Source organism: Rhinopithecus bieti, unplaced genomic scaffold, assembly GCF_001698545.2.
Source record: "Rhinopithecus bieti isolate Rb0 unplaced genomic scaffold, ASM169854v2 scaffold_1014, whole genome shotgun sequence".
Lineage (NCBI taxonomy): Eukaryota > Metazoa > Chordata > Mammalia > Primates > Cercopithecidae > Rhinopithecus > Rhinopithecus bieti.
Window position 1 is genome coordinate 2460231 of NW_016803499.1, and position 13975 is coordinate 2474205.

The following is a 13975-nucleotide window of genomic DNA, read 5'->3' on the forward strand; positions in this document are numbered from 1 at the left end:
CTTTCTTTCTCTTTTCTTTCCTTCTTTCTTTCTTGCCTGTCTTTGTAGCTCAGGCTGGAGTGCAGTGGTGCAAACAGGGCTCACTACAATCTCGACCTCCCGGGCTCAAGGGATCCTCCAACCTCAGCCTCCCCGAGTAGCTGGGACTACAGGCACATGCCACCACACCTGGCTTATTTTTTTTTTTTTTTTTTTTTTTAAATAAAGATGAGGTTTTGCCATGTTGCCCAGGCGGATCTCAAACTCCTGGGCTCAAGCAATTTGCTACTTTGGCCTCCCAAAGTGCTGGGATTACAGGCGTAAGCCACCACACCTGGCCTCTTTTATTATTATATATATTTTCGTAGAGACAGGGTCTTGCTTTTTTGCCCAGGTTGGTCTTGAACTCCCAGGCTTAAGCCATCCTTCTGCCTCAGTCTCCCAAAATACTGGGATTATAGGCGTGAGTTACCATGCCTGGCCCTTTGGTGAAATTTCTATTCAAATCTTTTGCTCATTTTTAAGATAAGTTGAAATGTCCTATTATTGAGATATAAGATATCTTTAGGCCGGGCATGGTGGCTCATGCCTGTAATCTCAGCACTTTGGGAGGCCAAGGCAGGCAGATCACAAGGTCAAGAGATCGAGACCATCCTGGCCAACATGGTGAAACCCCATCTGTAGTAAAAATACAAAAATTAGCTGGGTGTGGTGGTGCGCACCTGTAATCCCAGCTACTCAGGAGGCTGAGCAGGAGAATCGCTTGAACCTGGGAGGCAGAGGTTGTAGTGAGCCCAGATCATGCCACTGCACTCCTGCCTGGGCAACAGAGGGAGACCTTGTCTCAAAAACAAAAACAAAATACTTATATAGCCTGGATAGAAGTCTTTTTATCAGATGTATGATATGCAAATATTTTCTCCCAGTCTTTGGATTCTGTTTTCATTTCCTTAATATTATCTTTGGAAGTGTAAAAGTTTTAGTTTTATAAAGTCCAGTTTATCGATTTTTTTTTTTCTTTTATGGCTGTGCTTTTGGTGTCATGTCTAACATCTCTTTACCTAAATTAAGATCACAGAGGTTTTTCCTATGCTTTCTTTTAGACATTGTACAGATTTAGTTCCCATGTTCAGGTCTGTGATCGTCTTGAGTTCATTTTCGTGTATGTATTGGTATACGGCAAGGGCCAAAGGTTGGTTGGTTTGGCTGGTTTGTTATTGCATGTGGATCTCCAGTTGTCCCAGCAATTGTTGAAAGACTCCTGTTTCTTCACGGAATTGCCTTGGCATCTTGTTAAATATTGTTTGAGCATAAATGGAGGGGTTCATTTCTGGGTTCTCAATTCTGTGCCATGCCAATGCCACAGGCTCCTCCCGTCCCCACCATGAGGGCGGCCTTCTGGTCATGGCGACATTGCAAGTTTACGCTTAGAGGCACGGGCCCCCCGACCCGTCTCTGACTCAGCGAAAATGGAAAGAGTTTTGAAAACATATAGCCACACCCAAGATAAACACCGCCGTATTCCAGACCACAGAGGGAAACAGGGCCAGCTGGGTGCGGTGGGAGGCTGAGATGGGCGGATCACCTGAGGTCAGGAATTTGAGACCAGCCTGGCCAACATGGTGAAACCCCATCTCTGCTAAAAATACAAAATTAGCCTGACGTGGTGGCGTATGTCTGTAATCCAGCTATTCGGGAGGCTGAGGCAGGAGAATTGTTTGAACCCACGAGGCGGAGGAGGTTGCAGTGAGCCCAGATCGCGCCGCTGCATTCCAACCTGGGTGACAGAGCGAGACTCTGTTTCAAAAAAAGAAAAAAAGAAAAAGAAAGAAAAAGAAACAGGGCTGGCTGAGGAGGGGACACTGTGTACCTGCTAGGGTCCTTGTCTGTCGGGAGCAGGGGCAGCCTGGAGCCTTTTTCCTGTGGGCAAAAGGAACAAAAATGGCAAGGTGGGATCTGAGCCAGGCTCACACTATGAGACTAGATGGTAAGGAAGGACTTTCTGATTCATTAGAGGAAAAAAAAAAAAAAAAAAGACTGTTCCAGTTACTATGGCTGCATAACACATCTATCCAAAACAGCCATTTATCATATTCATGGGTTCTGTGGCTCAAGAATTTGGACAGAGCACAATGAACACGGAGATTCAGGAGGCCAGTGCTTGCCTCAAGATGGGACTGACCCTGAGGTGAAATTTGCCCTGGGGCCTGCGGTGGGTTCAGGCTGACCTTGTCCCCTGCTGAGACCCCGTGTTTGCTTAGCTCCCCAGCACCCACCCTGAGAGTCGCCCAGTGAGTCGCATGCCCCTGGCTTAGGCTGTCTTCTGGGCACCGGACTTGAGCGTCAGTCCCCAGCTTCTCAGCCCTAGGTGCCAGTCATGTGCTGGTTATCTCCAGCTTTGATCCCTCCCCACACTCCAAGTACCACTTACATTCCCCCTGGGATGTTTAGTAGGCGGGCGAGTGCAGCACCTCCAGAATCCAATGCCTGGTCTGCCCCTGGGGAGTGGACTGAGCGCTTCCCTCCCCAAAGGTAAGTCCATATCCTAATCACCAAACCTGTGAATGTGACCTTATCTAGGAAAAGAGTCTTTGCAGATGGAATTAAGTAAAGGTTCTTGAGATCATCCTGGGTTACCTGGATGGGCCCTAAAGCCAATGACAAAAGTCCTTCTAAGAGACACGTGAGAAGATCAGGAGGCTGCCTGCAAACACAAGCAGAGGCTGGCATGGTGCAGCCACAAGCCAAGGAATACAGAGCTTCCAGAAGCCGGAAGTCACAGGACAGAGCCACCCCTCGAGATTTTATCTTGAAGAGAGAGAATCCGTTTCTGGGTTTGTTGTCATTGTTGCTGGTTTTTGAGATGGAGTTTTGCTCTTGTTGCCCAGGCTGGAGTGCAGTGGCGCAATCTCGGCTCACTGCAACCTCCGTCTCCCGGATTCAAGCGATTCTCCTGCCTCAGCCTCCCGAGTAGCTGGGATTACACCTGGAATGACAGATGCCCACCACCACGCCCAGCTAATTTTTTAATATTTTTGGTAGAGAAGGTTTTCGCCACGTTGGCCAGGCTAGTTTCGAACTCCTGACCTCAGGTGATCCAACCTCCTCAGTCTCCCAAACTGTTAGGATTACAGGCGTGAGCCACCACACCTGGCAGTTGTTGCTTTTGAGTCAGCATCTCAGTGTGTGGCCCAGGCTGGGGTGCAGTGGTGCGATTATAGCTCGCTGCAGCTTCAGCCTCTTGGGTTCAAGTGATCCTTCTGCCTCACCCTTCCAAAGGGCTGGGATTACAGGTGTGCGCCACAGCATCTGGCCTTCTTACATCTTTTCTCCTGTTTTCTATCTCTGCATCTCTTACTTTTTTAAACAATGAGATGTTCCTCAGCCTTATTTTCCAACCTTATTTTTGTTTAGGTTTTAAAACTTCACACCATTTTCCTTTCAGCATCCAAGAGCCCTTCCCTCGTGTCCACTTTTGCAGCGCTCTCCCTGCATGGCTGTGTCTCCTCTTTTCTCTCTGCGGGTGTGGTTTTGTGTAGTGTGATGCTTTCTTTTTCCTGCAGTGTTTTGATTCCAAACGGCTTCCGTCTGCCTTTCGCATGGTGGCTTTCTGCAGATTCTGCTAGTTGTTCCCTCCTATCAGCCAGGGACTGAATCTCCCAGACTGTGCGAAGGACCCGCTGACCGTGGGCTTCGCTGAGGTGTCAGCTGCCTGGCCGATGAGCCAGGGAGCAGAAGTCTTTCCCCCCGGAAGTGCCAGGTTGCAGTCCCAGTCTCTGTTCATACACCCACTTAATCACCCTCCACACAGTACGGGGTCCCGCTGCCCAGCTATGCCTTGGGTCTCTCAAGCACACTCATTCTGTTTTACCCACTGCAGAGCCTAGTCGGCTATTTGGTCTTTTCTCACAGTAGAGGAGGAGGCTTCTCTGAGTAGCAGGTGGGATTAGAAGATCTGATTGCTGCTGCTTTTATAAAAATTGTAAAATATTATATAACATGAAATTTAACATTTTAACCATTGTGTACCCAAGCGTACAACTCAGTGGCATCCCTTACATTCCCAGCATTGTGCAACCATCACCACCATCTGTCTCCAGAACTTTCTCATCTTCCCACATGGAAACTCCGTCCCCATCAAATACCAACTCCCCAGCCCGGCCCCCAGCCCCTGGAATCTCTATTCATTTTCTGTCTCCATGACTGATGGCTTCTTTTAAAGACTTTCATTCACCCACCTTATTTTAGTTCCTTCCCCCCTCCCTCACTTCTTGGCCTCCCAGGGCCCCCAGTTCCTGAGCCTTTAGGTGATTCTGTGGCATCAGTTTATTTAGTGGCCTTGTGTAGATGTGTGTGTTCAATCCGCCAACATTACATGGACGTTTCTCTGTATCGGGGGTCCCAGGGGTACCGGTCCATGACCTGTTAGGAATTGGGCCGTACAGCAGGAGGTGAGTGGTGGGTGAACGAGTAAAGCTTCATCTGTATTTACAGCCACTCCCCATTGCTCGCGTCACCGCCTGAGCTCCGCCTCCTGTCAGATCAGCGGCGGTCTTAGATTCTCATAGGAGCGCGAACCCTATTGTGAACTGCGCATGCTCGGGATCCAGGCTGCGCGCTCCTTTATGAGACTTGAATGCCTGGTGGGTGATCTGTCACTGTCTCCCATCACCCTGAGATGGGATCGTCTAGTTGCAGGAAAACAAGCTCAGGGCTCCCACTGATTCTACATTATGGTGAATTGTAGAATTATTTTATTATATTGTACAATGTCAATAATAGATATAAAGTGTGCAATAAATGTCACACACTTGGGTCATCCTGAAATCACTTCCCCTGCCGCCCCACGGCCTGGTCCATGCAGAAATTGTCTTCCATGAAAACGGTCCCTGGTGCCAAAACGGGCTGGGGACTGTTGCTCTATAATATTTAAGTTTTATTTTGCAGAGACTTTGTTTTTTGAGACAGGGTCTCGCTCTGTTAGCCAGGCTGGAGTGCAGTGGCACAATCATGGTTCATTGTAGCCTCAACCTCCCAGGCTCCAGGGATCCTCTCACCTCAGCTTCCTGAGTAGCTGGGACTACAGACACACACCACCATGCCCAGCTAATTTTTAAAAAAAATTTTTAGTAGAGATAGGGTCTTGCTATGTTGCCCAGGCTGGTCTGCTGGGCTAAGTGATTCTCTCGCCTCAGCCTCCCAAAGTGTTGGGGTTACAGGCGTGAGTCACCATGCCTGGCCCTTTGCAGATACTTTGTAAGCAACCAGGAGAATCATTTTATAATCACATTACACTACATAATCATTTAATGTTAGTACTTAATGACAAAAGTTGGATATGAAACTATATAATCAGCATGCTCACACTTACACCACACACATATGCATAGAAAAGGTGGAGCCAGGTGTGGTGGCGCACGCCTGTAGTCCCAGCTCCTCAGGAAGCCAAGGCGGGAGGATCACTTGAGCCCAGGAGTCCCAGGCCAGCCTGGGCAACATGATGAGACCTCGGCTCTAAAATTAAAAAAGGAAAAAGAAAAGATACAAAGGCGTATGGCCACTGTAAACACCTCTGATCTCTGGGATTTGGTGTGATTCTTGGTCTGTCGTTTATACTTAAAAAAAAAAAAAAGTTTCTCCAATGTTGAATGTTGGTTCTATAATCAGAACAGGACAATTCCTGCTGGTTTTCCAGTTAGGCAGCCGGTGGGGTCGCAGCTGCTCCCATTTTTCAGCAAGTGCCAAGGAAAAGCCAGTGGGTCTGGGGTCCTCCACGTTCTTTCTCCATCCCACGCCTGTGTGGGCTCGGTGGCTGTGGGGGGGGGGAGGCACAGGTGGGCAGTGAGGAGAGGAAAGTTGGCCCAGTTTGTGTCTTAGAAAAATCCTTCTGGTGGCTGCCTTGAGGAGGTGTCTGAGGTGAAAAACCTGCCAGCAGCTATAGTCTGGAGAGGCCAGGTGGGGTACAGAGGGGCGCATCTGCTGACTATGCATGGGCTCAGTCATCAGAACTTGCAAACAGGCCTTCTGCAGGGGTGAGAGGCTGGGAAGATCCCCACGCTTCTGGCTTGGGAGACCAGTGACTTAATGGCTCAGGAAGCGCTGTCCAAATGTTCTTAATACTAATAATTGCGTTTCTTTCTTGTTGAATGCACATATGCTACCCAGAAGTCCCACACTCCTGGAAATGCTTGTGTATGCAGAATTCCGGGTTTTCTAGTGATGTCAGGCTGATTGGCATCTGCCAGACAATTCTACAGAGCTCCCTGGGGCCCCTCGCCGTGAGCAGAAGCAGGGAAGGGCGCAGCCCCCCGGCTGAGAGCTCTTTGTCCTCATTGTAGCAGCAGTGGACGCAGCTCTGGGTCTGGCCCTTTCCAAGTCAGTGGGGCAGGGTCCGAGCTCCTCCTGTCACTTGGGTCAGCCGGACAGGGGCCGAGCTCCTCCTGTGACAGGCCCGCTGTGTCACATGGCAGGTGTCAGTACCTGCTTGTCTGCTGGTAGAATTGTGTGATTCTCTGACAGAGGTTTTGACACCTTGGTACGTTCTGCACCTTGGTTGCTGGGGGAGACATCTGACATCAGCCCGGCCAGGAGAACCCAGCTGTGGTTCCAGGTGTGTGTGGCTCCAGGGGGTGGGTTTTGGGGGTCTCAGCCAGTCACGCCAAGCCTGTCCCCTTGACCTGTGCCTGTTCTAGGTGGTCCTGGGAGCCTGATTCCAGGGGAACCTGGGAACCTGGTTCTGTTTAATGAACAGAGGAGAGGAGTACAGCTGGGGCCTCTGGGAAAGATCTGATTTACATTTTCTTTCTTTTTTTGAGGCAGGGTCTCGCTCTGTTGCCCAGGCTGGAGTACAGTGGTGTAATCACAGCTCACTGCAGCCTCAACCTTCCGGGCTCAAGTGATCTTCCTACCTCATCCTCCCCTGTAGCTGAGACTACAGGCATGCGCCACCAACATCTGGCTAATTTTTGTATTTTTTGTAGAAATAGGGTTTCACCACATTGCCCAGGCTGCTCAAACTCCTGGGCTGAAGCAATTCACCTGCCTCGGCCTCCCGAAGTGCTGGGATTACAGGTGTGAGCCACCATGCTGGTTCTGTTTTTCAGGTTTTACTCTGTCACCCAGGCTGGAGTGCGGTGGCACAATCACAGCTCACTGCATGTAACCTCCGCCTCCTGGCTTGAAGCTATCCTCCCGCCTCACCCTCCTGAGTAGCTGGGGCTGCAGACATGCACCACCTGGCTAAAAAAATATGCCTGGCTAATTTTTGTATCTGTTGTAGAGATGGGGTTTCGCCATGTTACCCAGGCCGGTCTCAAACTCCTGAGCTCAAGCGACCCACCTGCCTTGGCCTCCCAAAGTGCTGGGATTCCAGGCATGAGCCACCACGCCCAGCCTGATTTACTTTATCTCAGTGGGTTTGCCACTTCTGGACATTTCCTGTCATAGAGTTGTACCACATGCAGCCTTTTGTGACCAGCTTCCTTCACTGAGCACGTCTTTCAGCTTCATCGTTGCTGCAGCGTGGCAGCTCACCATTCTTCCTTTTTTTTTTTAATAGACAGAGTCTCGCTCTATTGCCCAGGCTGGAGTGCAGTGGTGTGACCTCGCCTCACTGCAACCTCTGCCTCCCAGGTTCAAGCAATTCTCCTGCCTCAGCCTCCCAAGTAGCGGGGACTACAGGTGTGCACCACCACGCCCAGCTAATTTTTTTGTATTTTTAGTAGAGACAGGATTTCACCATGTTGGCTGGGCTGCTCTTGAACTCCTGAACTCTGGTGATCCACCCACCTTGGCCTCCCAAAGTGCTGGGATTACAGGCGTTAGCCACTGTGCCCGGCCTCGCCATTTCTTTTGAAGACAGAATAACATTCCGCTGTGTGGGCACACCACGTTTTGTTGATCCATTCATCAGGGTGGGCATTTTGATTTTTCCACTTTCTGGCTATTGTGAATAATGCTGCTATGAACATTTGTGTTCAAGTTTTAATGTGAAAGTCCTTTTCCTTCTCCTGGTTACTTCGGAGTGCGACTGTAGGGTTTCATGGTAGTCTGTCCTTTGGATGTCTTGAAAAGCCAGCAGTGGCTTAGGCCTTTGCAGCCAGCCTCTGAACCAGACTCTTTATAACTGTCTCCTTTGGCCCTCACTCTCCCCCTGGGAGGGAGTTGTGGATGTTCTGTTTTTTTTAGGTGAGGAAACAGAGGTACAGAGCAGTGGGGAGACTTGCTGCCCCTCACTGCAACCTCCGCCTCCTGGGTTCAAGCGATTCTCCTGTCTCAGCCTCCTGGATAGTTGGGATTATAGGCATGAGCCACCACGCCTGGCTAATTTTTGTGTTTTTAGTAGAGACGGGGTTTCACCATGTTGGCCAGACTGGTCTCGAACCCTGACCTCAGGTGATCTGCCCACCTCGGCCTACCAAAGTGCAGGGATTATAGGCATGAGCCACTGCGCCTGGCCAGACTCTCTCTCTCTTTTTTTTTTTTTTTTTGAGACGGAGTCTCACTCTGTCTCCAGGCTAGAGTGCAGTGGCGTGATCTCGGCTCACTGCAACCTCCATTTCTCGGGTTCAGGTGATTTCCCTGCCTCAGCCTCCTGAGTAGGTGGGACGACAGGCACATGCCAGCATGCCCAGCTAATTTTTGTATTTTTAGTAGAGATGGAGTTTCACCATGTTGGCCAGGATCGTCTCAATCTCTTGACCTCGTGATCTGCTCACCTTGGCCTCATAAAGTGCTGGGATTACAGGTGTGAGTCACCATGCCCAACCGACTCTCTGTTTTTATTTAAGAGTACAGCACTAATAGCTCACGGAAAGCTCTAGGTGTGCGGGTGGGGGAAGGGTGAGTTCATTAGTGGTGTCATTGTCAGCTTACAAGGAGATCAGTGATTTCTTTGGGGAAAACCTTGCATATCACTGTCTGGAGGTCTTGCCTCTTGGGCAGGCCATTTTCCCCAGTGTGGTAGCGTAATAGCTCCCCAGCGTTGTCTGTCCATGTCATAATCCCTAGGATCTGTGAATGTGTTACCTTAAATGGCAAAGGAGACTTTGCAGGTATCATTAAGAATCTCAAGACTCAGAAACTCTTATGAGGCCAAATGTGGTAGTTGACGCCTGTAATCCCAGCACTGAAGCTGAAGCAGGAGAACTGAGAACAACCAGGGCAACATAGTGAGACCCCGTCTCTACAAAAAATAAAAAATTAGCTGGGTGTGGTGATGCACGCCTGTAGTCTCAGCTGCTTGGGAGGATGAGGTGGGAGGCTGGCTTGAGCCCAGGAGGTGGAGGCTGCAGTGAGCTGTGATTGCACCACTGCACTCCAGCCTGGGTGACAGAGCAAGACCCTATCTCAAAAAACAGAAAAGAAAGAAAAGAAATTCTTCTGAATTATCGTGGTGGGCCCAGTGTAATCACAAGAGCCCTGAAAACAGAGAGGCATGAATGTAAGAGACAGACATGGCGATGTGGTGATGGAAGCAGAGAGAGACTGGAGATGCTACCCTGCTGGCTTTGAAGATAGGGGAGGGGCCGCCAACCACGGATGACAGGTGACCTCTAGAAGCTAGAAAAGGCAAGGAACAGGCCAGGCACGGTGGCTCATGCCTATAATCCCGTCACTTTGGGAGGCCAAGGCTGGTAAATCACCTGAGGTCAGGAGTTAGAGACCAGCCTGGCCAACATGGTGAAACACCATCTCTACTAAAAATACAAATATGAGCCGGGCGTGGTGATGTGTGCTTGTAATCCCAGCTACTCGGGAGAATGAGGCAGGAGAATCGCTTGAAGCCGGGAGGTGGAGGTTGCAATGAGCCAAGGTCATGCCATTGCACTCCAGCCGGGGCATCAGAGTGAGACTCTGTCACAAAAAAAAAGGAAAAAGAAAAAAAGGGCAAGGAACAGATTCCCTCCCACAGACTACAGAAGGAACACAGCCCTGCCAACCTGTGTTAAACTTTGGGCCTCCAGAACTGTAAGATAACACATTTGTGTTGTTTTAAGCCATGAAATTGGCAGTCATTTGTTCCAGCAGCCATAGTTACTCTCCAGGAAATGAATGCACCCAGTGAAGAATCCTCTGACTTTCTGCCCAGGGAGCTGGGGTCTCCCCCGACCAGTGTGCACTTTGGTTTTTCCTCCAGTGTTCAGAATGACGCGTCATCCCTGTCCTGGTCCCACCCGATGCCCTGGATGCAGACCTGAGCTTTGTTGGAGATGGAGGATACTAAGCATTCGCCCGTGTTTTTGGATGCAGGCTCCATGCTGGGCTCGGGGTTGGCTGGAGAGCGTGAGACGGTGGAGGAGATGCACTTTCCCCCCGAGAGCGAGAAGAGCATGTTGATTATGCTCGCTCACGGCTCTGGAGCCCCAACATCTGGCTGCAGAGTCCACTTCTGCTGCCTCCTGGCTTTGTGACAAGCCACTCAACCCTCCAGACCTCCGTGGCCTCGCCTGTAAAACGAGGATAGTGCTAGGAACAGTAGTATCCGGCGCTGTGGGGGCCTGAATGATTAACTTCCTTACTTCGCCAGGAACCGCCCTGGCCAGGAGTGAGGGCTGCACGCAAGTCGTTACTAGAGAAGTCACGTTCGAGTCTGTGTTGTGTGCCGGGCGTTACGCCGAGGCCTGCACCTGCACTGCGTCCTTGCATCTTCATGGCAGCTCTGTGGGGTCATTTCAGCAAAATCTTTCCCTGGAAGAAATTCCTGGGAACAGGCAGTGCCAGCTCACTTCTGCGACTTTCAACAGCCTGGGGTCCCCAGTTGCTTACTGCACCCCAGTTGCTTACTGCAGTGGGGTCCTCACCCAGCACGGGCCTCCCTGTCCAGGCTGGATGGTGGAGGCCTCCAGTCTCAAGCCACTCTGGGGCTGCGGGAGTCGGTTGGATGGGGACATGATGTCTGGAAGCAGTTTGCATGAGGGGGACCTGAGATTGGGGCTGGGGGTGTCGTGGGAGGCTTTTGAGCTCCAGGGCCCTCAGTACATGGCTCCCTCCTCCCCAGCCACGCACAGCTCTTCTGCACAGGGCCTCGCTGGGGAGCAATTGTTTGGGAAGTGGTGAGGGGGGTGGGGGCTGGGGTGGGGCGGTAGGATGGGTGGTGGAGTGGGGCTGGGGCGGGGGAGGATGAGGGGTCTGGGGGCACGGGTGGGGGGCTGGGGCCGGGGTGGGGGAGGTGGCTGGGGTGGGATGGGGCAGGTGGGGCTGAAGGCAGGGCGGGGGTTACGGTGGGGGGTCTGGGGGGTGGGGCGGGGGCAGGGTGGGGGTGGGGCAGGGTGGGGTAGAGTGGCACTGGGATGGGTGGGGTGGGGCTGAGGGGTGCTGGGGCGGATAGGGGCAGGTGGGGGGACTGGGGGTGGGGTGGGGGAAGGTGGGGGTGGGCGTATCCGGGCTTTGCTGCCTCTTCTGGATGGCCCATTTTGTTTACAAGCTGGAGGAGCTGCCTGCCCAGTGGAGGGTCAGCCTTGAGTCACTTCTGGAGCCCCTGGCACTCCACTGCTGTCCCAGATCCATGCGGAAGCCAAAGGGCTGCAAAGGCAAGGGTGACCTGACAGCCGCTGCATGTGCCAAGTGTGTGGAGAGCCATCCGACCCCACACGAGGGAGTGCCGTTCCTACTCCATCAAGCATGTGTTAAAGGCCTGCTGTACGCATGCTCTGTGCAGGGTGCTGGGGGCCCACTGGGGTTAGGGCGTGTCTCCTGCGGGGGGCACTGAGCCAGTGGGCTGACAGTAACCTGGGTGGGTTGTGCCCACCACAGCTGTCCTGTTCCTGGTCTGCAGGCCTCTGGGTGAACAGGGCTGGCAGAGACCTGTGGTGCCGATGGATCCCATGGCCCCTGAGTGCCCCTTCGCTATCAACCTCCCCCACCTCCTGGCCGGGTCTCCTAGATCTGGACCTGTCTCCCGGCTGCCATTCAAGGCCGGGAGAAGCAGCTGGTACAGCTTGCTCGTTGCCCGCAGCCCCCCACAGGTCTCTCCACATGCCCCCTGTCCAGGGCCATCTGTGCTGCTCAGATGGCTGAGCACACACTGCCAGCTCTGGACTCTTCACCCACGCTGCTATTCAGTGGCTACATGTACAGGAAGGCCCTGCAGACCATTGGAATAGGGACCATCTCTGTACCGGGTGATAACTAGCCCTTCCCTGAGCGCCATGAATCCCCCTTCCCATGGCCCTCGTTGCCCCAGCCTCTTCCCCAGGACCCCTGGGCCTCTCTTTCAGTGACTCAGAAACTGAAGGATGAGCACCTGGCACAGCAGGGCCCCAGCAGCTGCCCAAGGCCGTGGGTGTCTGTGCCGGCTGCTCAGTGCCTGTGCCTTGCTGGTGGTTAGAATTTTCATATGGCCAGGCCTGCACAGCTCATTCTCCCACTGGGTCCTGCTGCCATCCACCTCCATGCCTGGTCCACACGAACTACCTGCCAGTTAAGTGACCGCTGGACGCTGGGGTCAGGAAAAGCAGGGAGCCAGGGGCAGGGCTGTGCATGGCTGGCCATAGCCTCAGGCCTGGGGAGGAGGCAGGGGTGGGTGGCTCAGGGCTGGGGTTTCGGAGGCACTGCTCAGGTTTAACTCCTGAGCTCAAGCAATCCACCTGCCTCGGCCTCCCAAAGTGCTGGGATTACAGGTGTGAGCCACTGTGCCCCACCGGGCATTCGCATCTTCTTGGTACCTGTGGGGGGTGTTTCTCTCCCCTCCAGCTTGGACTCCTGCCCCGCCTGGCAGATCCCAGCCCCCAGGGGCTGTGGGGCAGCCTCTGCCTGCTCTGACTGCTCATGGGGTAGCAGGTGACTGGCTGGCACTGCTGCTGGCCGACCAGGTGAGGTGCCCAGTGTTGCTGAACTGGGTCTGCATCTGCTGGGGCAGGTCCACCCAGGAGAGGACAAACCTGGAGGCGCTGAGGGTCAGGGCACCCGTTAGGAGCGCTGGCCTCTGTCTCCTGTGTCCTGCACGCTCAAGGCTCACAGGGTGACGACGCCAGGATGGAGGGGCTTGGGCACAGCCGTGCATGGTCGGAGAGTGAAGACGCCTCTAGGTAACTGGTGTGTGGAGATTTGCCTCCTCCTCCACCCGAGACAGGCTGGATCCTTTTAATCCCGAGGTGATGACAAACAGCAAAACCTCTCACCCTGCCCTCTGCTCTGAGGGGCCCCTCCCCCTTCTTGCCCTAACTAAGCGGGTCCCTCTGCCGAGGACCCTTCTGGAACGTTTCTTAGTTTTCTGACCACAGTCCTCCTAGCCCAGGTGCGAGGTCGGGGGCTCCTTGTCCAGACCACTCCCTGCCGTCACCCCATGCCATTGGGTTCTACCCCTCATCTCTCCTTGGGGCTGTCACTGGCCACCCTGGGCCACTCCCTTCACTCCCAGGCCTTTGGGGCAGGCCAGGCCCATTTCCCTTCCTGGCCACAGGGGTGGCCAAGCGCCAGGTGGGCGAGGCTCCCAGACTGCTGTCCCCAGTTGGAGCCCACTCATTTTTTTTATTTGTTTGAGATGGAGTCTTGCTCTGTCGCCCAGGCTGGAGTGCAGTGGCACAATCTTGGCTCACTGCAACCTCTGCCTCCCAGGTTCAAGTGATTCTCCTGTCCCAGTCTCCCGAGTAGCTGGGATTACAGGTCACCTGCTACCACACCCAGCTAATTTTTGTATTTTTAGTAGAGATGGGGTTTCACTATGTTGGCCAGGCTGGTCTTGAACTCCTGACCTCAGGTGATCCACCTGCCTCGGCCTCCCAAAGTGCTGGGATTACAGGTGTGAGCCACCACGCCCAGCCTAAATGTCTATCTCTTTAAGCCAAGGAGACTGTAGGACTTTGTTATGGCAGCCCCAGGCAACGAATACAGTGCCCTGATTTCTAATTCCTTCCGTGGCAAAAGATTCTCTGCGGATGTGATTGAGTAAAGGATCCTGAGCTGGGAGGTGATCTGGGTGGGCCCTGCATGTAATCACAGCGTCCTTATAAGGGGAAGCAGGAGGGTCAATGTCGGAGAAGTGGTAATAGAGTGG